This window comes from Columba livia, chromosome 3, assembly GCF_036013475.1.
Source record: "Columba livia isolate bColLiv1 breed racing homer chromosome 3, bColLiv1.pat.W.v2, whole genome shotgun sequence".
Taxonomy (NCBI): domain Eukaryota; kingdom Metazoa; phylum Chordata; class Aves; order Columbiformes; family Columbidae; genus Columba; species Columba livia.
In genome coordinates this window covers 110318351-110337623 of record NC_088604.1, presented here as the reverse complement: position 1 = coordinate 110337623, position 19273 = coordinate 110318351, and positions in this window count along the sequence as shown.

The window sequence follows — 19273 nt, the reverse complement described above, 5'->3', positions numbered from 1 at the left end:
GGCAAGGGAAAAGGGCAAAGTAAGTAAATGCAAAGCAAGTGAAAAGGGCAAAGCAAGTAAAGGCAAGGCAAGGCAAAAGAGCAAAGCAAGGCAAGGCATGGCAATGCAAAAGGGCAAAGCAATGCAAGGGAAGGCAATGCAAAAGGGCAAAGCAAGACAAGGCAAGACAACTCAAAAGGGGAAAGTAAGGCAAGGCATGGCAAGAAAAATGGGAAACAAAAGGAAGGCAAGGCAAGGCAAAAGTGCAAAGCAAAGCAAGGCAAGGCAAAAGGGCAAGGCAAAAGGGCAAGGCATGGCAAAGCAAGGCAAGGCAAGGCAATGCAAAATGGCAAAGCAAGGCAAGGGAAAGCAAAAGGGCAAAGCTAGGCTAGGCAAGGCAAAAGGGCAAAGCAATGCAAGGCAAGGCAAAAGTGAAAAGCAAGTCAAGGCAAGGGTAGAAGGGAAAAGCAAGTCAAGGAAAGGCAAAAGGGCAAAGCAAGGGAGGCAAGGCAAAATGGCAAAACAAGGCAAGTCAGGGAAAAAGGGCAAAGCAAGGCAAGACAAAAGAAGGAAAAAGGGCAAATCAAGGCAAGGCAAGGCGAAAGGGTAAAGCAAGGCAAGGCAAGGCAAAAGGGCAAAGCAAGGCAAGGAAAAGCAAGGCAAAAGGGCAGAGGATGGCAAGGCATAGCAAAAGGGCAAAGCAATGCAAGGGAAGGCAAGGCAAAAGGGCAAAGCAAGGCAAGGCAAGGCAAGGCAAAATGGCAAAGCAAGTCAAGGCATGGCAAAGCTAAAGGGCAAAGCATGGCAAGGCATAAGGGCAAAGCAAGGCAAGGCATGGCAATGCAAAAGGGAAAAGCTTGGCAAGGCAAGGCAAGACAAAATGGCAAAGCAAGGCAAGGCAAGGCAAAAGGGCAAAGCAAAGCAAGGCAAGTCAAGGCAAAAGGGCAAAGCAAGGCAAAGGGCAAATCAAAGCTGGTCTAGGAAAGGAAAAAGGGAAAAGCAAGGCAAGGAAAGGCAAGGCAAAAGGACAAAGCAAAGCAATGCAAGAAAAGGCAAGAGTTCAAAGCAAGGCAATGCAAGGCAAGAAAAAATGGCAAAGCAAGGCAAGGCAAGGGAAGGCAAAAGGGCAAAGCAAGGCATGGCAAGTCAAAAGAGCAAAGCAATGCAAGGCAAGGCAATGCAAAATGGCAAAGCAAAGCGAGGCAAAAGGGGAGAGCAAGGCAAGGGAAAAGGGGAAAGCAAGGCAAGGCAATGCACGGCAAGGCAAAAAGCAATGGAAGGCAAGGCAAGGCAAAAGGGCAAATCAAGGCAATTCAAGGCAAGGCAAGGCAAGGCAAAGTAAAGGAAGGCAAGGCACGTCAATATGCAAAGTAAGGCAAGGCAAGGCGAAAGGGCAAAGAAGGGGAAGGCAAGGCAAGGGAAAATGGCCAAGAAAAGCAAGGCATGGCAAAAGGGCAAAGCAAGGCAAGGCAAGGCAAAAGGGAAAAGCAAGGCAAGACAAAAGAAGACAAAATGGCAAAGCAAGGCAAGGCAGAAGGGCAAAGCAAGACAAGACAAGGCAAAAGGGCAAAGCAAGACAAGGCAAGGCAAGGCAGAAGGGCAAAGCAAGGCAAGGCAAGGCAAAAGGGCAAAGCAAGACAAGGAAAAGCAAGGCAAAAGGGCAGAGGATGGCAAGGCATAGCAAAAGGGCAAAGCAATGCAAGGGAAGGCAAGGCAAAAGGGCAAAGCAAGGCAAGGCAAGGCAAGGCAAAATGGCAAAGCAAGTCAAGGCATGGCAAAGCTAAAGGGCAAAGCATGGCAAGGCATAAGGGCAAAGCAAGGCAAGGCATGGCAATGCAAAAGGGAAAAGCTTGGCAAGGCAAGGCAAGACAAAATGGCAAAGCAAGGCAAGGCAAGGCAAAAGGGCAAAGCAAAGCAAGGCAAGTCAAGGCAAAAGGGCAAAGCAAGGCAAAGGGCAAATCAAAGCTGGTCTAGGAAAGGCAAAAGGGAAAAGCAAGGCAAGGAAAGGCAAGGCAAAAGGACAAAGCAAGGCAATGCAAGAAAAGGCAAGAGTTCAAAGCAAGGCAATGCAAGGCAAGACAAAATGGCAAAGCAAGGCAAGGCAAGGGAAGGCAAAAGGGCAAAGCAAGGCATGGCGAGTCAAAAGAGCAAAGCAATGCAAGGCAAGGCAATGCAAAATGGCAAAGCAAAGCGAGGCAAAAGGGGAGAGCAAGGCAAGGGAAAATGGGAAAGCAAGGCAAGGCAATGCACGGCAAGGCAAAAAGCAATGGAAGGCAAGGCAAGGCAAAAGGGCAAATCAAGGCAATTCAAGGCAAGGCAAGGCAAGGCAAAGTAAAGGAAGGCAAGGCACGTCAATATGCAAAGTAAGGCAAGGCAAGGCGAAAGGGCAAAGAAGGGGAAGGCAAGGCAAGGGAAAATGGCCAAGAAAAGCAAGGCATGGCAAAAGGGCAAAGCAAGGCAAGGCAAGGCAAAAGGGAAAAGCAAGGCAAGACAAAAGAAGACAAAATGGCAAAGCAAGGCAAGGCAGAAGGGCAAAGCAAGACAAGGCAAGGCAAAAGGGCAAAGCAAGACAAGGCAAGGCAAGGCAGAAGGGCAAAGCAAGGCAAGGCAAGGCAAGGCAGAAGGGCAAAGCAAGGCAAGGCAAGGCAAAAGGGCAAAGCAAGACAAGGCAAGGCAAGGCAAAAAGGGCAAAGCAAGGCAAGGCATGGCAAAAGGGCAAAGCAAGGCAAGGCAAGGCAAAAGGGAAAAGCAAGGCAAGACAAAAGAAAACAAAATGGCAAAGCAAGGCAAGGCAGAAGGGCAAAGCAAGACAAGGCAAGGCAAAAGGGCAAAGCAAGACAAGGCAAGGCAAGGCAAAAGGGCAAAGCAAGACAAGGCAAGGCAAAAGGGCAAAGCAAGATAAGGCAAGGCAAGGCAAAATGGCAAAGCAGGGCAAGGCAAGGTAAAAGGGCAAAGCAAGGCAAGGCAAAAGGGCAAAGCAAGGCAAGGCAAGTCAAAGCAAAGGGGCAAAGCAAGGCAAGGCAAGAGAAAACGGCAAAGCAAGGCAAGGCAAGGGAAAAGGGCAAAGCAAGGCAAGGTAAGGCAAAAGGACAAAGCAAGGCAAGGCATGGCAATGCAAAAGGGCAAAGCATGGCAAGGCAAGGCAAGACAAAAGGGCAAAACAAGGCAAGGCAAGGCAAAAGGGCAAAGCAAGGCAAGGGAATTCAAAAGGGCAAAGCAAGGCAAGGCAAGGCAAAAGGGCAAAGCAAGGCAATGCAACGCAAGGCAAAATGGCAACGCAAGGCAAGGCATGGCAAAGCAAAAGGGCAAAGCTTGGCAAGGCAAGCCAAGACAAAAGGTCAAAGCAAGGCAAGCCAAGGCAAGGGAAAAGAGCAAACCAAGTCAAGGCAAGACATGGCAAAAGGGCAAAGCAAGGCAAGGCAAGACAAGGGAAAATTTCAAAGCAATGCAATTCAAGGTAAGGCAAAAGGGCAAAGTAAGGGAAAGGCAAGGCAAAAGGGCAAAGCACGACTAGGCAAGGCAAAAGGGCAAAGCAAGGCAATGTAAGGCAAGGCAAAATGGCAACGCAAGGCAAGGCATGGCAAAGCAAAAGGGCAAAGCTTGGCAAGGCAAGCCAAGACAAAAGGTCAAAGCAAGGCAAGCCAAGGCAAGGGAAAAGAGCAAACCAAGTCAAGGTAAGACATGGCAAAAGGGCAAAGCAAGGCAAGGCAAGGTAAGGCAAAAGGGCAAAGCAAGGCATGGCAAGTCAAAAGGGCAAACCAAGACAAGGCAAGGCAAAAGGGCAAAGCAAGGCAAGGCAAGGGAAAAGGGGAAACCAAGGCAAGGCAATGCACGGCAAGGCAAAAGGAATGGAAGGCAAGGCAAGGCAAGGCAAAAGGGCAAATCAAGGCAAGGCAAGGCAATGCAATAGGGCAAAGTAAGGCTAGAGACGGCAAAAGGGCAAAGCTAGGCAAGGCAAGGAAAAAGGGCAAAGTAAGGCAAGGAAATGTAAGGCAAAAGGGCAAAGGAAGGCAAGGAAATGTAAGGCAAAAGGGCAAAGGAAGGCAAGGCAATTCAAAAGAGCAAAGCAAGGCAATGCAAGGCAAAAGGCCAAAGCAAGGTAAGGCAAGGCAAGGAAAAAGGGCAAAGTAAGGCAAGGAAAGGTAAGGCAAAAGGGCAAAGGAAGGCAAGGCAAGGAAAAAGGGCAAAGGAAGGCAAGGCAAGTCAAAAGGGCAAAGCCAGGCAATGCAAAGCAAAAGGGCAAAGCCAGGCAATGCAAGGCAAAAGGGCAAAGCAAGGTAAGGCAAGGCAAAAGGGCAAAAAAAGCATGCGAAGGATAAAGGGCAAAGTAAGGCAAGGCAAGGCAAACGGGCAAAGCAAAGCAAGGCAAGGCAAAAGGGCAAAGCAAGGCAAGGCAAGGCACAGGAAGGCATAAGGGCAAAGCAAGGCAAGGCAAGGCAAAAGAACAAAGCAAGGCAATTCAAGGCAAGGCAAAATGGCAAAGCAAGGGAAGGGAAGGGAAAAATGCAAAAGGGCAAAAAAGGGAAGGTAAAGCAAGGAAAAAGGGCCAAGCAAGGCAAGGCCAGGCAAAATGGAAAAGCAAGGCAAGTCAAGGCAAAAGGGCAAAGGAAGGCAAGACAAGGCAAGGCAAAAGGGCAAAGTAAGGCAAGGCAATGCAAGGCAAGGCAAAAGGGCAAAGGAATGCAAGGCAAGGCAAGGCAAAAGGGCAAAGCAAAGCAAGGCTAGGCAAAAGGGTAAAGCAAGGTAAGGCAAGGCAAGGCAAAAGGGCAAAGCAAGGCAAAGCAAGGAAAAAGGACAAAGAAAGGCAAGGCAAGGCATGGCAAAAGGGCAAAGCAAGGGAAGGCAAGGCAAAAGGGTAAACCAAGGCAAAGCAAGGCAAAAGGGCAAAGCATTGCAAGGCAAGGCAAGGCGAAATGGCAAAGCACGGCAAGGCAAGGAAAATGTGCAAAGCAATGCAAGGCAAGGGAAAAGGGCAAAGCAACTAAAGGCATGGCAAGGCAAAAGGGAAAAGTAAGGCAAGGCAAGGCAAAAGGGCAAAGTAAGGCAATTCAAGGCAAAAGGGCAAAGCAAGGGAAGGCAAGGCAAAAGGGCAAAGCAAGGGAACGCAAGGAAAGGCAAAATGGAAAAGCAATGCAAGGCAAGGCATGGCAAAATGCAAAGAAAGGGAAAGCAAGTCAAGGCAAAATGGAAAAGCAAGGCGAGGCAAGGCAGGGGAAATTGTAAAGCAAGGCAAGGCAAGGCAAAAGGGCAAAGCAAGGGAAGGCAAAGCAAGGCAAAAGGGCAAAGCAAAGGAAGGCAACACAAGGCAAAAGGGCAAGGCAACACAAGGCAAAAGGTCAAAGCAAGACAAGGCAAGGCTAGGCAAAAATGCAAAGCCAGCCAAGGCAAGGCAAGGCAAAAGGGCAAAGCAAGGCAAGGCAAGACAAGGAAAAAGGGCAAAGGAAGGCAAGGCAAGGGAAGGCAAAAGGGCAATGCAAAGCAAGGCAAGGCAAAAAGGCAAAGCAAGGCAAGGCAAGGAAAAAGGGCAAAACAAGGCAAGGCAAGGGAAAAGGGACAATGTAAGGCAAGGCAAGGCAAGGCAAAAGGGCAAAGCAAAGGAAGGCAACACAAGGCAAAAGGGCAAAGCAAGGCAAGGGAAGATAAGGAAAAAGGGCAAAACAAGGCAAGGCAAGGGAAAAGGGACAATGTAAGGCAAGGCAAGGCAAGGCAAAAGGGCAAAGCAAAGGAAGGCAACACAAGGCAAAAGGGCAAAGCAAGGCAAGGCAAGGCTAGGCAAAAATGCAAAGCCAGCCAAGGCAAGGCAAGGCAAAAGGGCAAAGCAAGGTATGGCAAGGCAAGGAAAAAGGGCAAGTGAAGGCAATTCAAGGCAACAGAAAAGGGCAAAGCAAGATAAGGCAAGGAAAGGCAAAAGGGCAAAGCAAGGCAAGGCAATGCAGGGCAAAACAGCATAGCAAGGTAAGGCAACGCATGGCAAAAGGGCCAAGCAAGCGAAGGCAAGGCAAGGCAAATGGGCAAAGCAAGGCAAGGGAAGATAAGGAAAAAGGGCAAAACGAGGCAAGGCAAGGGAAAAGGGACAATGTAAGGCAAGGCAAGGCGAGGCAAAAGGGCAAAGCAAAGGAAGGCAACACAAGGCAAAAGAGCAAAGCAAGGAAGGCAAGGCCAGGCAAAAATGCAAAGCCACCCAAGGCAAGGCAAGGCAAAAGGGCAAAGCAAGGTATGGCAAGGCAAGGAAAAAGAGCAAGTGAAGGCAAGTCAAGGCAACGGAAAAGGGCAAAGCAAGATAAGGCAAGGCAAGGCAAAAGGGCAAAGCAATGCAAGGCAATGCAGGGCAAAACGGCATAGCAAGGTAAGGCAACGCATGGCAAAAGGGCCAAGCAAGCGAAGGCAAGGCAAGGCAAATGGGCAAAGCAAGGTAAGGCAAGGCAAGGCAAAATTGCAAAGCAAGGCAAGTCAAGGCAAAAGGTCAAAGCCAGGCAAGGCAAGGGAAGGCAAAAGGGCAAAGCAAGGCAAGGGAAGATAAGGAAAAAGGGCAAAACAAGGCAAGGCAAGGGAAAAGGGACAATGTAAGGCAAGGCAAGGCAAGGCAAAAGGGCAAAGCAAAGGAAGGCAACACAAGGCAAAAGGGCAAAGCAAGGCAAGGGAAGATAAGGAAAAAGGGCAAAACAAGGCAAGGCAAGGGAAAAGGGACAATGTAAGGCAAGGCAAGGCAAGGCAAAAGGGCAAAGCAAAGGAAGGCAACACAAGGCAAAAGGGCAAAGCAAGGCAAGGCAAGGCTAGGCAAAAATGCAAAGCCAGCCAAGGCAAGGCAAGGCAAAAGGGCAAAGCAAGGTATGGCAAGGCAAGGAAAAAGGGCAAGTGAAGGCAATTCAAGGCAACAGAAAAGGGCAAAGCAAGATAAGGCAAGGAAAGGCAAAAGGGCAAAGCAAGGCAAGGCAATGCAGGGCAAAACAGCATAGCAAGGTAAGGCAACGCATGGCAAAAGGGCCAAGCAAGTGAAGGCAAGGCAAGGCAAATGGGCAAAGCAAGGCAAGGGAAGATAAGGAAAAAGGGCAAAACGAGGCAAGGCAAGGGAAAAGGGACAATGTAAGGCAAGGCAAGGCAAGGCAAAAGGGCAAAGCAAAGGAAGGCAACACAAGGCAAAAGAGCAAAGCAAGGAAGGCAAGGCCAGGCAAAAATGCAAAGCCACCCAAGGCAAGGCAAGGCAAAAGGGCAAAGCAAGGTATGGCAAGGCAAGGAAAAAGAGCAAGTGAAGGCAAGTCAAGGCAACGGAAAAGGGCAAAGCAAGATAAGGCAAGGCAAGGCAAAAGGGCAAAGCAAGGCAAGGCAATGCAGGGCAAAACGGCATAGCAAGGTGAGGCAACGCATGGCAAAAGGGCCAAGCAAGCGAAGGCAAGGCAAGGCAAATGGGCAAAGCAAGGTAAGGCAAGGCAAGGCAAAATTGCAAAGCAAGGCAAGTCAAGGCAAAAGGTCAAAGCCAGGCAAGGCAAGGGAAGGCAAAAGGGCAAAGCAAGGCAAGGGAAGATAAGGAAAAAGGGCAAAACAAGGCAAGGCAAGGGAAAAGGGACAATGTAAGGCAAGGCAAGGCAAGGCAAAAGGGCAAAGCAAAGGAAGGCAACACAAGGCAAAAGGGCAAAGCAAGGCAAGGGAAGATAAGGAAAAAGGGCAAAACAAGGCAAGGCAAGGGAAAAGGGACAATGTAAGGCAAGGCAAGGCAAGGCAAAAGGGCAAAGCAAAGGAAGGCAACACAAGGCAAAAGGGCAAAGCAAGGCAAGGCAAGGCTAGGCAAAAATGCAAAGCCAGCCAAGGCAAGGCAAGGCAAAAGGGCAAAGCAAGGTATGGCAAGGCAAGGAAAAAGGGCAAGTGAAGGCAATTCAAGGCAACAGAAAAGGGCAAAGCAAGATAAGGCAAGGAAAGGCAAAAGGGCAAAGCAAGGCAAGGCAATGCAGGGCAAAACAGCATAGCAAGGTAAGGCAACGCATGGCAAAAGGGCCAACCAAGTGAAGGCAAGGCAAGGCAAATGGGCAAAGCAAGGCAAGGGAAGATAAGGAAAAAGGGCAAAACGAGGCAAGGCAAGGGAAAAGGGACAATGTAAGGCAAGGCAAGGCAAGGCAAAAGGGCAAAGCAAAGGAAGGCAACACAAGGCAAAAGAGCAAAGCAAGGAAGGCAAGGCCAGGCAAAAATGCAAAGCCACCCAAGGCAAGGCAAGGCAAAAGGGCAAAGCAAGGTATGGCAAGGCAAGGAAAAAGAGCAAGTGAAGGCAAGTCAAGGCAACGGAAAAGGGCAAAGCAAGATAAGGCAAGGCAAGGCAAAAGGGCAAAGCAATGCAAGGCAATGCAGGGCAAAACGGCATAGCAAGGTAAGGCAACGCATGGCAAAAGGGCCAAGCAAGCGAAGGCAAGGCAAGGCAAATGGGCAAAGCAAGGTAAGGCAAGGCAAGGCAAAATTGCAAAGCAAGGCAAGTCAAGGCAAAAGGTCAAAGCAAGGCAAGGCAAGGGAAGGCAAAAGGGCAAAGCAAGGCACGGCAAGTCAAAAGAGCAAAGCAATGCAAGGCAAGGCAATGCAAAATGGCAAAGAAAAAGCGAGGCAAAAGGGGAAAGCAAGGCAAGGGAAAAGGGGAAAGCAAGGCAAGGCAATGCACGGCAAGGCAAAAAGCAATGGAAGGCAAGGCAAGGCAAAAGGGCAAATCAAGGCAATTCAAGGCAAGGCAAGGCAAGGCAAAGTAAAGGAAGGCAAGGCACGGCAATATACAAAGTAAGGCAAGGCAAGGCGAAAGGGCAAAGAAGGGGAAGGCAAGGCAAGGGAAAATGGCCAAGAAAGGCAAGGTAAGGCAAAAGGGAAAAGCAAGGCAAGAGAAAAGAAGACAAAATGGCAAAGCAAGACAAGGCAAGGCAAAAGGGCAAAGCAAGACAAGTCAAGGCAAGGCAAAAGTGCAAAGCAAGGCAAAGCAAGGAAAAAGGACAAAGAAAGGCAAGGCAAGGCATGGCAAAAGGGCAAAGCAAGGCAAGGCAAGGCAAAAGGGCAAAGCAAGGGAAGGCAAGGCAAAAGGGTAAACCAAGGCAAAGCAAGGCAAAAGGGCAAAGCATTGCAAGGCAAGGCAAGGCGAAATGGCAAAGCACGGCAAGGCAGGAAAATGTGCAAAGCAATGCAAGGCAAGGGAAAAGGGCAAAGCAACTAAAGGCATGGCAAGGCAAAAGGGAAAAGTAAGGCAAGGCAAGGCAAAAGGGCAAAGTAAGGCAATTCAAGGCAAAAGGGCAAAGCAAGGGAAGGCAAGGCAAAAGGGCAAAGCAAGGGAACGCAAGGAAAGGCAAAATGGAAAAGCAATGCAAGGCAAGGCATGGCAAAATGCAAAGAAAGGGAAAGCAAGTCAAGGCAAAATGGAAAAGCAAGGCGAGGCAAGGCAGGGGAAATTGTAAAGCAAGGCAAGGCAAGGCAAAAGGGCAAAGCAAGGGAAGGCAAAGCAAGGCAAAAGGGCAAAGCAAAGGAAGGCAACACAAGGCAAAAGGTCAAAGCAAGACAAGGCAAGGCTAGGCAAAAATGCAAAGCCAGCCAAGGCAAGGCAAGGCAAAAGGGCAAAGCAAGGCAAGGCAAGACAAGGAAAAAGGGCAAAGGAAGGCAAGGCAAGGGAAGGCAAAAGGGCAATGCAAAGCAAGGCAAGGCAAAAAGGCAAAGCAAGGCAAGGCAAGGCAAAAGGGCAAAGCAAGGCAAGGGAAGATAAGGAAAAAGGGCAAAACAAGGCAAGGCAAGGGAAAAGGGACAATGTAAGGCAAGGCAAGGCAAGGCAAAAGGGCAAAGCAAAGGAAGGCAACACAAGGCAAAAGGGCAAAGCAAGGCAAGGGAAGATAAGGAAAAAGGGCAAAACAAGGCAAGGCAAGGGAAAAGGGACAATGTAAGTCAAGGCAAGGCAAGGCAAAAGGGCAAAGCAAAGGAAGGCAACACAAGGCAAAAGGGCAAAGCAAGGCAAGGCAAGGCTAGGCAAAAATGCAAAGCCAGCCAAGGCAAGGCAAGGCAAAAGGGCAAAGCAAGGTATGGCAAGGCAAGGAAAAAGGGCAAGTGAAGGCAATTCAAGGCAACAGAAAAGGGCAAAGCAAGATAAGGCAAGGAAAGGCAAAAGGGCAAAGCAAGGCAAGGCAATGCAGGGCAAAACAGCATAGCAAGGTAAGGCAACGCATGGCAAAAGGGCCAAGCAAGCGAAGGCAAGGCAAGGCAAATGGGCAAAGCAAGGCAAGGGAAGATAAGGAAAAAGGGCAAAACGAGGCAAGGCAAGGGAAAAGGGACAATGTAAGGCAAGGCAAGGCGAGGCAAAAGGGCAAAGCAAAGGAAGGCAACACAAGGCAAAAGAGCAAAGCAAGGAAGGCAAGGCCAGGCAAAAATGCAAAGCCACCCAAGGCAAGGCAAGGCAAAAGGGCAAAGCAAGGTATGGCAAGGCAAGGAAAAAGAGCAAGTGAAGGCAAGTCAAGGCAACGGAAAAGGGCAAAGCAAGATAAGGCAAGGCAAGGCAAAAGGGCAAAGCAATGCAAGGCAATGCAGGGCAAAACGGCATAGCAAGGTAAGGCAACGCATGGCAAAAGGGCCAAGCAAGCGAAGGCAAGGCAAGGCAAATGGGCAAAGCAAGGTAAGGCAAGGCAAGGCAAAATTGCAAAGCAAGGCAAGTCAAGGCAAAAGGTCAAAGCAAGGCAAGGCAAGGGAAGGCAAAAGGGCAAAGCAAGGCAAGGGAAGATAAGGAAAAAGGGCAAAACAAGGCAAGGCAAGGGAAAAGGGACAATGTAAGGCAAGGCAAGGCAAGGCAAAAGGGCAAAGCAAAGGAAGGCAACACAAGGCAAAAGGGCAAAGCAAGGCAAGGGAAGATAAGGAAAAAGGGCAAAACAAGGCAAGGCAAGGGAAAAGGGACAATGTAAGGCAAGGCAAGGCAAGGCAAAAGGGCAAAGCAAAGGAAGGCAACACAAGGCAAAAGGGCAAAGCAAGGCAAGGCAAGGCTAGGCAAAAATGCAAAGCCAGCCAAGGCAAGGCAAGGCAAAAGGGCAAAGCAAGGTATGGCAAGGCAAGGAAAAAGGGCAAGTGAAGGCAATTCAAGGCAACAGAAAAGGGCAAAGCAAGATAAGGCAAGGAAAGGCAAAAGGGCAAAGCAAGGCAAGGCAATGCAGGGCAAAACAGCATAGCAAGGTAAGGCAACGCATGGCAAAAGGGCCAAGCAAGCGAAGGCAAGGCAAGGCAAATGGGCAAAGCAAGGCAAGGGAAGATAAGGAAAAAGGGCAAAACGAGGCAAGGCAAGGGAAAAGGGACAATGTAAGGCAAGGCAAGGCAAGGCAAAAGGGCAAAGCAAAGGAAGGCAACACAAGGCAAAAGAGCAAAGCAAGGAAGGCAAGGCCAGGCAAAAATGCAAAGCCACCCAAGGCAAGGCAAGGCAAGGCAAGGCAAAAGGGCAAAGCAAGGTATGGCAAGGCAAGGAAAAAGAGCAAGTGAAGGCAAGTCAAGGCAACGGAAAAGGGCAAAGCAAGATAAGGCAAGGCAAGGCAAAAGGGCAAAGCAATGCAAGGCAATGCAGGGCAAAACGGCATAGCAAGGTAAGGCAACGCATGGCAAAAGGGCCAAGCAAGCGAAGGCAAGGCAAGGCAAATGGGCAAAGCAAGGTAAGGCAAGGCAAGGCAAAATTGCAAAGCAAGGCAAGTCAAGGCAAAAGGTCAAAGCAAGGCAAGGCAAGGGAAGGCAAAAGGGCAAAGCAAGGCACGGCAAGTCAAAAGAGCAAAGCAATGCAAGGCAAGGCAATGCAAAATGGCAAAGAAAAAGTGAGGCAAAAGGGGAAAGCAAGGCAAGGGAAAAGGGGAAAGCAAGGCAAGGCAATGCACGGCAAGGCAAAAAGCAATGGAAGGCAAGGCAAGGTAAAAGGGCAAATCAAGGCAATTCAAGGCAAGGCAAGGCAAGGCAAAGTAAAGGAAGGCAAGGCACGGCAATATACAAAGTAAGGCAAGGCAAGGCGAAAGGGCAAAGAAGGGGAAGGCAAGGCAAGGGAAAATGGACAAGAAAGGCAAGGTAAGGCAAAAGGGAAAAGCAAGGCAAGAGAAAAGAAGACAAAATGGCAAAGCAAGACAAGGCAAGGCAAAAGGGCAAAGCAAGACAAGTCAAGGCAAGGCAAAAGGGCAAAGCAAGGCAAAGCAAGGAAAAAGGACAAAGAAAGGCAAGGCAAGGCATGGCAAAAGGGCAAAGCAAGGCAAGGCAAGGCAAAAGGGCAAAGCAAGGGAAGGCAAAGCAAGGCAAAAGGGCAAAGCAAAGGAAGGCAACACAAGGCAAAAGGTCAAAGCAAGACAAGGCAAGGCTAGGCAAAAATGCAAAGCCAGCCAAGGCAAGGCAAGGCAAAAGGGCAAAGCAAGGCAAGGCAAGACAAGGAAAAAGGGCAAAGGAAGGCAAGGCAAGTGAAGGCAAAAGGGCAATGCAAAGCAAGGCAAGGCAAAAAGGCAAAGCAAGGCAAGGCAAGGCAAAAGGGCAAAGCAAGGCAAGGGAAGATAAGGAAAAAGGGCAAAACAAGGCAAGGCAAGGGAAAAGGGACAATGTAAGGCAAGGCAAGGCAAGGCAAAAGGGCAAAGCAAAGGAAGGCAACACAAGGCAAAAGGGCAAAGCAAGGCAAGGGAAGATAAGGAAAAAGGGCAAAACAAGGCAAGGCAAGGGAAAAGGGACAATGTAAGGCAAGGCAAGGCAAGGCAAAAGGGCAAAGCAAAGGAAGGCAACACAAGGCAAAAGGGCAAAGCAAGGCAAGGCAAGGCTAGGCAAAAATGCAAAGCCAGCCAAGGCAAGGCAAGGCAAAAGGGCAAAGCAAGGTATGGCAAGGCAAGGAAAAAGGGCAAGTGAAGGCAATTCAAGGCAACAGAAAAGGGCAAAGCAAGATAAGGCAAGGAAAGGCAAAAGGGCAAAGCAAGGCAAGGCAATGCAGGGCAAAACAGCATAGCAAGGTAAGGCAACGCATGGCAAAAGGGCCAAGCAAGCGAAGGCAAGGCAAGGCAAATGGGCAAAGCAAGGCAAGGGAAGATAAGGAAAAAGGGCAAAACGAGGCAAGGCAAGGGAAAAGGGACAATGTAAGGCAAGGCAAGGCGAGGCAAAAGGGCAAAGCAAAGGAAGGCAACACAAGGCAAAAGAGCAAAGCAAGGAAGGCAAGGCCAGGGAAAAATGCAAAGCCACCCAAGGCAAGGCAAGGCAAAAGGGCAAAGCAAGGTATGGCAAGGCAAGGAAAAAGAGCAAGTGAAGGCAAGTCAAGGCAACGGAAAAGGGCAAAGCAAGATAAGGCAAGGCAAGGCAAAAGGGCAAAGCAATGCAAGGCAATGCAGGGCAAAACGGCATAGCAAGGTAAGGCAACGCATGGCAAAAGGGCCAAGCAAGCGAAGGCAAGGTAAGGCAAATGGGCAAAGCAAGGTAAGGCAAGGCAAGGCAAAATTGCAAAGCAAGGCAAGTCAAGGCAAAAGGTCAAAGCCAGGCAAGGCAAGGGAAGGCAAAAGGGCAAAGCAAGGCAAGGGAAGATAAGGAAAAAGGGCAAAACAAGGCAAGGCAAGGGAAAAGGGACAATGTAAGGCAAGGCAAGGCAAGGCAAAAGGGCAAAGCAAAGGAAGGCAACACAAGGCAAAAGGGCAAAGCAAGGCAAGGGAAGATAAGGAAAAAGGGCAAAACAAGGCAAGGCAAGGGAAAAGGGACAATGTAAGGCAAGGCAAGGCAAGGCAAAAGGGCAAAGCAAAGGAAGGCAACACAAGGCAAAAGGGCAAAGCAAGGCAAGGCAAGGCTAGGCAAAAATGCAAAGCCAGCCAAGGCAAGGCAAGGCAAAAGGGCAAAGCAAGGTATGGCAAGGCAAGGAAAAAGGGCAAGTGAAGGCAATTCAAGGCAACAGAAAAGGGCAAAGCAAGATAAGGCAAGGAAAGGCAAAAGGGCAAAGCAAGGCAAGGCAATGCAGGGCAAAACAGCATAGCAAGGTAAGGCAACGCATGGCAAAAGGGCCAAGCAAGCGAAGGCAAGGCAAGGCAAATGGGCAAAGCAAGGCAAGGGAAGATAAGGAAAAAGGGCAAAACGAGGCAAGGCAAGGGAAAAGGGACAATGTAAGGCAAGGCAAGGCGAGGCAAAAGGGCAAAGCAAAGGAAGGCAACACAAGGCAAAAGAGCAAAGCAAGGAAGGCAAGGCCAGGCAAAAATGCAAAGCCACCCAAGGCAAGGCAAAAGGGCAAAGCAAGGTATGGCAAGGCAAGGAAAAAGAGCAAGTGAAGGCAAGTCAAGGCAACGGAAAAGGGCAAAGCAAGATAAGGCAAGGCAAGGCAAAAGGGCAAAGCAATGCAAGGCAATGCAGGGCAAAACGGCATAGCAAGGTAAGGCAACGCATGGCAAAAGGGCCAAGCAAGCGAAGGCAAGGCAAGGCAAATGGGCAAAGCAAGGTAAGGCAAGGCAAGGCAAAATTGCAAAGCAAGGCAAGTCAAGGCAAAAGGTCAAAGCAAGGCAAGGCAAGGGAAGGCAAAAGGGCAAAGCAAGGCACGGCAAGTCAAAAGAGCAAAGCAATGCAAGGCAAGGCAATGCAAAATGGCAAAGAAAAAGTGAGGCAAAAGGGGAAAGCAAGGCAAGGGAAAAGGGGAAAGCAAGGCAAGGCAATGCACGGCAAGGCAAAAAGCAATGGAAGGCAAGGCAAGGTAAAAGGGCAAATCAAGGCAATTCAAGGCAAGGCAAGGCAAGGCAAAGTAAAGGAAGGCAAGGCACGGCAATATACAAAGTAAGGCAAGGCAAGGCGAAAGGGCAAAGAAGGGGAAGGCAAGGCAAGGGAAAATGGACAAGAAAGGCAAGGTAAGGCAAAAGGGAAAAGCAAGGCAAGAGAAAAGAAGACAAAATGGCAAAGCAAGACAAGGCAAGGCAAAAGGGCAAAGCAAGACAAGTCAAGGCAAGGCAAAAGGGCAAAGCAAGGCAAAGCAAGGAAAAAGGACAAAGAAAGGCAAGGCAAGGCATGGCAAAAGGGCAAAGCAAGGCAAGGCAATGCAAAAGGGCAAAGCAAGGGAAGGCAAGGCAAAAGGGTAAAGCAAGGCAAAGCAAGGCAAAAGGGCAAAGCATTGCAAGGCAAGGCAAGGCGAAATGGCAAAGCACGGCAAGGCAAGGAAAATGTGCAAAGCAATGCAAGGCAAGGGAAAAGGGCAAAGCAACTAAAGGCATGGCAAGGCAAAAGGGAAAAGTAAGGCAAGGCAAGGCAAAAGGGCAAAGTAAGGCAATTCAAGGCAAAAGGGCAAAGCAAGGGAAGGCAAGGCAAAAGGGCAAAGCAAGGGAACGCAAGGAAAGGCAAAATGGAAAAGCAATGCAAGGCAAGGCATGGCAAAATGCAAAGAAAGGGAAAGCAAGTCAAGGCAAAATGGAAAAGCAAGGCGAGGCAAGGCAGGGGAAATTGTAAAGCAAGGCAAGGCAAGGCAAAAGGGCAAAGCAAGGGAAGGCAAAGCAAGGCAAAAGGGCAAAGCAAAGGAAGGCAACACAAGGCAAAAGGTCAAAGCAAGACAAGGCAAGGCTAGGCAAAAATGCAAAGCCAGCCAAGGCAAGGCAAGGCAAAAGGGCAAAGCAAGGCAAGGCAAGACAAGGAAAAAGGGCAAAGGAAGGCAAGGCAAGGGAAGGCAAAAGGGCAATGCAAAGCAAGGCAAGGCAAAAAGGCAAAGCAAGGCAAGGCAAGGCAAAAGGGCAAAGCAAGGCAAGGGAAGATAAGGAAAAAGGGCAAAACAAGGCAAGGCAAGGGAAAAGGGACAATGTAAGGCAAGGCAAGGCAAGGCAAAAGGGCAAAGCAAAGGAAGGCAACACAAGGCAAAAGGGCAAAGCAAGGCAAGGGAAGATAAGGAAAAAGGGCAAAACAAGGCAAGGCAAGGGAAAAGGGACAATGTAAGGCAAGGCAAGGCAAGGCAAAAGGGCAAAGCAAGGCAAGGCAACACAAGGCAAAAGGGCAAAGCAAGGCAAGGCAAGGCTAGGCAAAAATGCAAAGCCAGCCAAGGCAAGGCAAGGCAAAAGGGCAAAGCAAGGTATGGCAAGGCAAGGAAAAAGGGCAAGTGAAGGCAATTCAAGGCAACAGAAAAGGGCAAAGCAAGATAAGGCAAGGAAAGGCAAAAGGGCAAAGCAAGGCAAGGCAATGCAGGGCAAAACAGCATAGCAAGGTAAGGCAACGCATGGCAAAAGGGCCAAGCAAGTGAAGGCAAGGCAAGGCAAATGGGCAAAGCAAGGCAAGGGAAGATAAGGAAAAAGGGCAAAACGAGGCAAGGCAAGGGAAAAGGGACAATGTAAGGCAAGGCAAGGCAAGGCAAAAGGGCAAAGCAAAGGAAGGCAACACAAGGCAAAAGAGCAAAGCAAGGAAGGCAAGGCCAGGCAAAAATGCAAAGCCACCCAAGGCAAGGCAAGGCAAAAGGGCAAAGCAAGGTATGGCAAGGCAAGGAAAAAGAGCAAGTGAAGGCAAGTCAAGGCAACGGAAAAGGGCAAAGCAAGATAAGGCAAGGCAAAAGGGCAAAGCAATGCAAGGCAATGCAGGGCAAAACGGCATAGCAAGGTAAGGCAACGCATGGCAAAAGGGCCAAGCAAGCGAAGGCAAGGCAAGGCAAATGGGCAAAGCAAGGTAAGGCAAGGCAAGGCAAAATTGCAAAGCAAGGCAAGTCAAGGCAAAAGGTCAAAGCAAGGCAAGGCAAGGGAAGGCAAAAGGGCAAAGCAAGGCAAGGGAAGATAAGGAAAAAGGGCAAAACAAGGCAAGGCAAGGGAAAAGGGACAATGTAAGGCAAGGCAAGGCAAGGCAAAAGGGCAAAGCAAAGGAAGGCAACACAAGGCAAAAGGGCAAAGCAAGGCAAGGGAAGATAAGGAAAAAGGGCAAAACAAGGCAAGGCAAGGGAAAAGGGACAATGTAAGGCAAGGCAAGGCAAGGCAAAAGGGCAAAGCAAAGGAAGGCAACACAAGGCAAAAGGGCAAAGCAAGGCAAGGCAAGGCTAGGCAAAAATGCAAAGCCAGCCAAGGCAAGGCAAGGCAAAAGGGCAAAGCAAGGTATGGCAAGGCAAGGAAAAAGGGCAAGTGAAGGCAATTCAAGGCAACAGAAAAGGGCAAAGCAAGATAAGGCAAGGAAAGGCAAAAGGGCAAAGCAAGGCAAGGCAATGCAGGGCAAAACAGCATAGCAAGGTAAGGCAACGCATGGCAAAAGGGCCAAGCAAGCGAAGGCAAGGCAAGGCAAATGGGCAAAGCAAGGCAAGGGAAGATAAGGAAAAAGGGCAAAACGAGGCAAGGCAAGGGAAAAGGGACAATGTAAGGCAAGGCAAGGCAAGGCAAAAGGGCAAAGCAAAGGAAGGCAACACAAGGCAAAAGAGCAAAGCAAGGAAGGCAAGGCCAGGCAAAAATGCAAAGCCACCCAAGGCAAGGCAAGGCAAGGCAAAAGGGCAAAGCAAGGTATGGCAAGGCAAGGAAAAAGAGCAAGTGAAGGCAAGTCAAGGCAACGGAAAAGGGCAAAGCAAGATAAGGCAAGGCAAGGCAAAAGGGCAAAGCAAGTCAAGGCAATGCAGGGCAAAACGGCATAGCAAGGTAAGGCAACGCATGGCAAAAGGGCCAAGCAAGCGAAGGCAAGGCAAGGCAAATGGGCAAAGCAAGGTAAGGCAAGGCAAGGCAAAATTGCAAAGCAAGGCAAGTCAAGGCAAAAGGTCAAAGCAAGGCAAGGCAAGGGAAGGCAAAAGGGCAAAGCAAGGCAAGGGAAGATAAGGAAAAAGGGCAAAACAAGGCAAGGCAAGGGAAAAGGGACAATGTAAGGCAAGGCAAGGCAAGGCAAAAGGGCAAAGCAAAGGAAGGCAACACAAGGCAAAAGGGCAAAGCAAGGCAAGGCAAGGCTAGGCAAAAATGCAAAGCCAGCCAAGGCAAGGCAAGGCAAAAGGGCAAAGCAAGGTATGGCAAGGCAAGGAAAAAGGGCAAGTGAAGGCAATTCAAGGCAACAGAAAAGGGCAAAGCAAGATAAGGCAAGGAAAGGCAAAAGGGCAAAGCAAGGCAAGGCAATGCAGGGCAAAACAGCATAGCAAGGTAAGGCAACGCATGGCAAAAGGGCCAAGCAAGCGAAGGCAAGGCAAGGCAAATGGGCAAAGCAAGGCAAGGGAAGATAAGGAAAAAGGGCAAAACGAGGCAAGGCAAGGGAAAAGGGACAATGTAAGGCAAGGCAAGGCAAGGCAAAAGGGCAAAGCAAAGGAAGGCAACACAAGGCAAAAGAGCAAAGCAAGGAAGGCAAGGCCAGGCAAAAATGCAAAGCCACCCAAGGCAAGGCAAGGCAAGGCAAAAGGGCAAAGCAAGGTATGGCAAGGCAAGGAAAAAGAGCAAGTGAAGGCAAGTCAAGGCAACGGAAAAGGGCAAAGCAAGATAAGGCAAGGCAAGGCAAAAGGGCAAAGCAATGCAAGGCAATGCAGGGCAAAACGGCATAGCAAGGTAAGGCAACGCATGGCAAAAGGGCCAAGCAAGCGAAGGCAAGGCAAGGCAAATGGGCAAAGCAAGGTAAGGCAAGGCAAGGCAAAAGGTCAAAGCAAGGCAAGTCAAGGCAAAAGGTCAAAGCAAGGCAAGGCAAGGGAAGTCAAAAGAGCAAAGCAATGCAAGGCAAGGCAATGCAAAATGGCAAAGAAAAAGCGAGGCAAAAGGGGAAAGCAAGGCAAGGGAAAAGGGGAAAGCAAGGCAAGGCAATGCACGGCAAGGCAAAAAGGAATGGAAGGCAAGGCAAGGCAAAAGGGCAAATCAAGGCAATTCAAGGCAAGGCAAGGCAAGGCAAAGTAAAGGAAGGCAAGGCACGGCAATATACAAAGTAAGGCAAGGCAAGGCGAAAGGGCAAAGAAGGGGAAGGCAAGGCAAGGGAAAATGGCCAAGAAAGGCAAGGTAAGGCAAAAGGGAAAAGCAAGGCAAGAGAAAAGAAGACAAAATGGCAAAGCAAGACAAGGCAAGGCAAAAGGGCAAAGCAAGACAAGTCAAGGCAAGGCAAAAGGGCAAAGCAAGGCAAGGCAAGGCAAAAGGGCATAGCAAGGCAAGGCAAAAGGGAAAAGCAAGGCACGGCAAGACAAAAGGGCAAAGCAAGCCATGCAAGGCAAAAGCGGAAAAAAAGGCAAGGCAAGGCAAAATGGCAGAGCAAGGCAAGGCAAGTCAAGGCAAAGGGGAAAGCAAGGCAATGCAAGGCAAGAGAAAATGGCAAAGCAAGGCAAGGCAAGGGAAAAGGGCAAAGCAAGGCAAGGCAAGGCAAAAGGGCAAAGCGAGGGAAGGCAAGGCAAAAGGGTAAGCCAAGGCAAGGCAAGGCAAAAGGGCAAAGCATTGCAAGGCAAGGCAAGGCA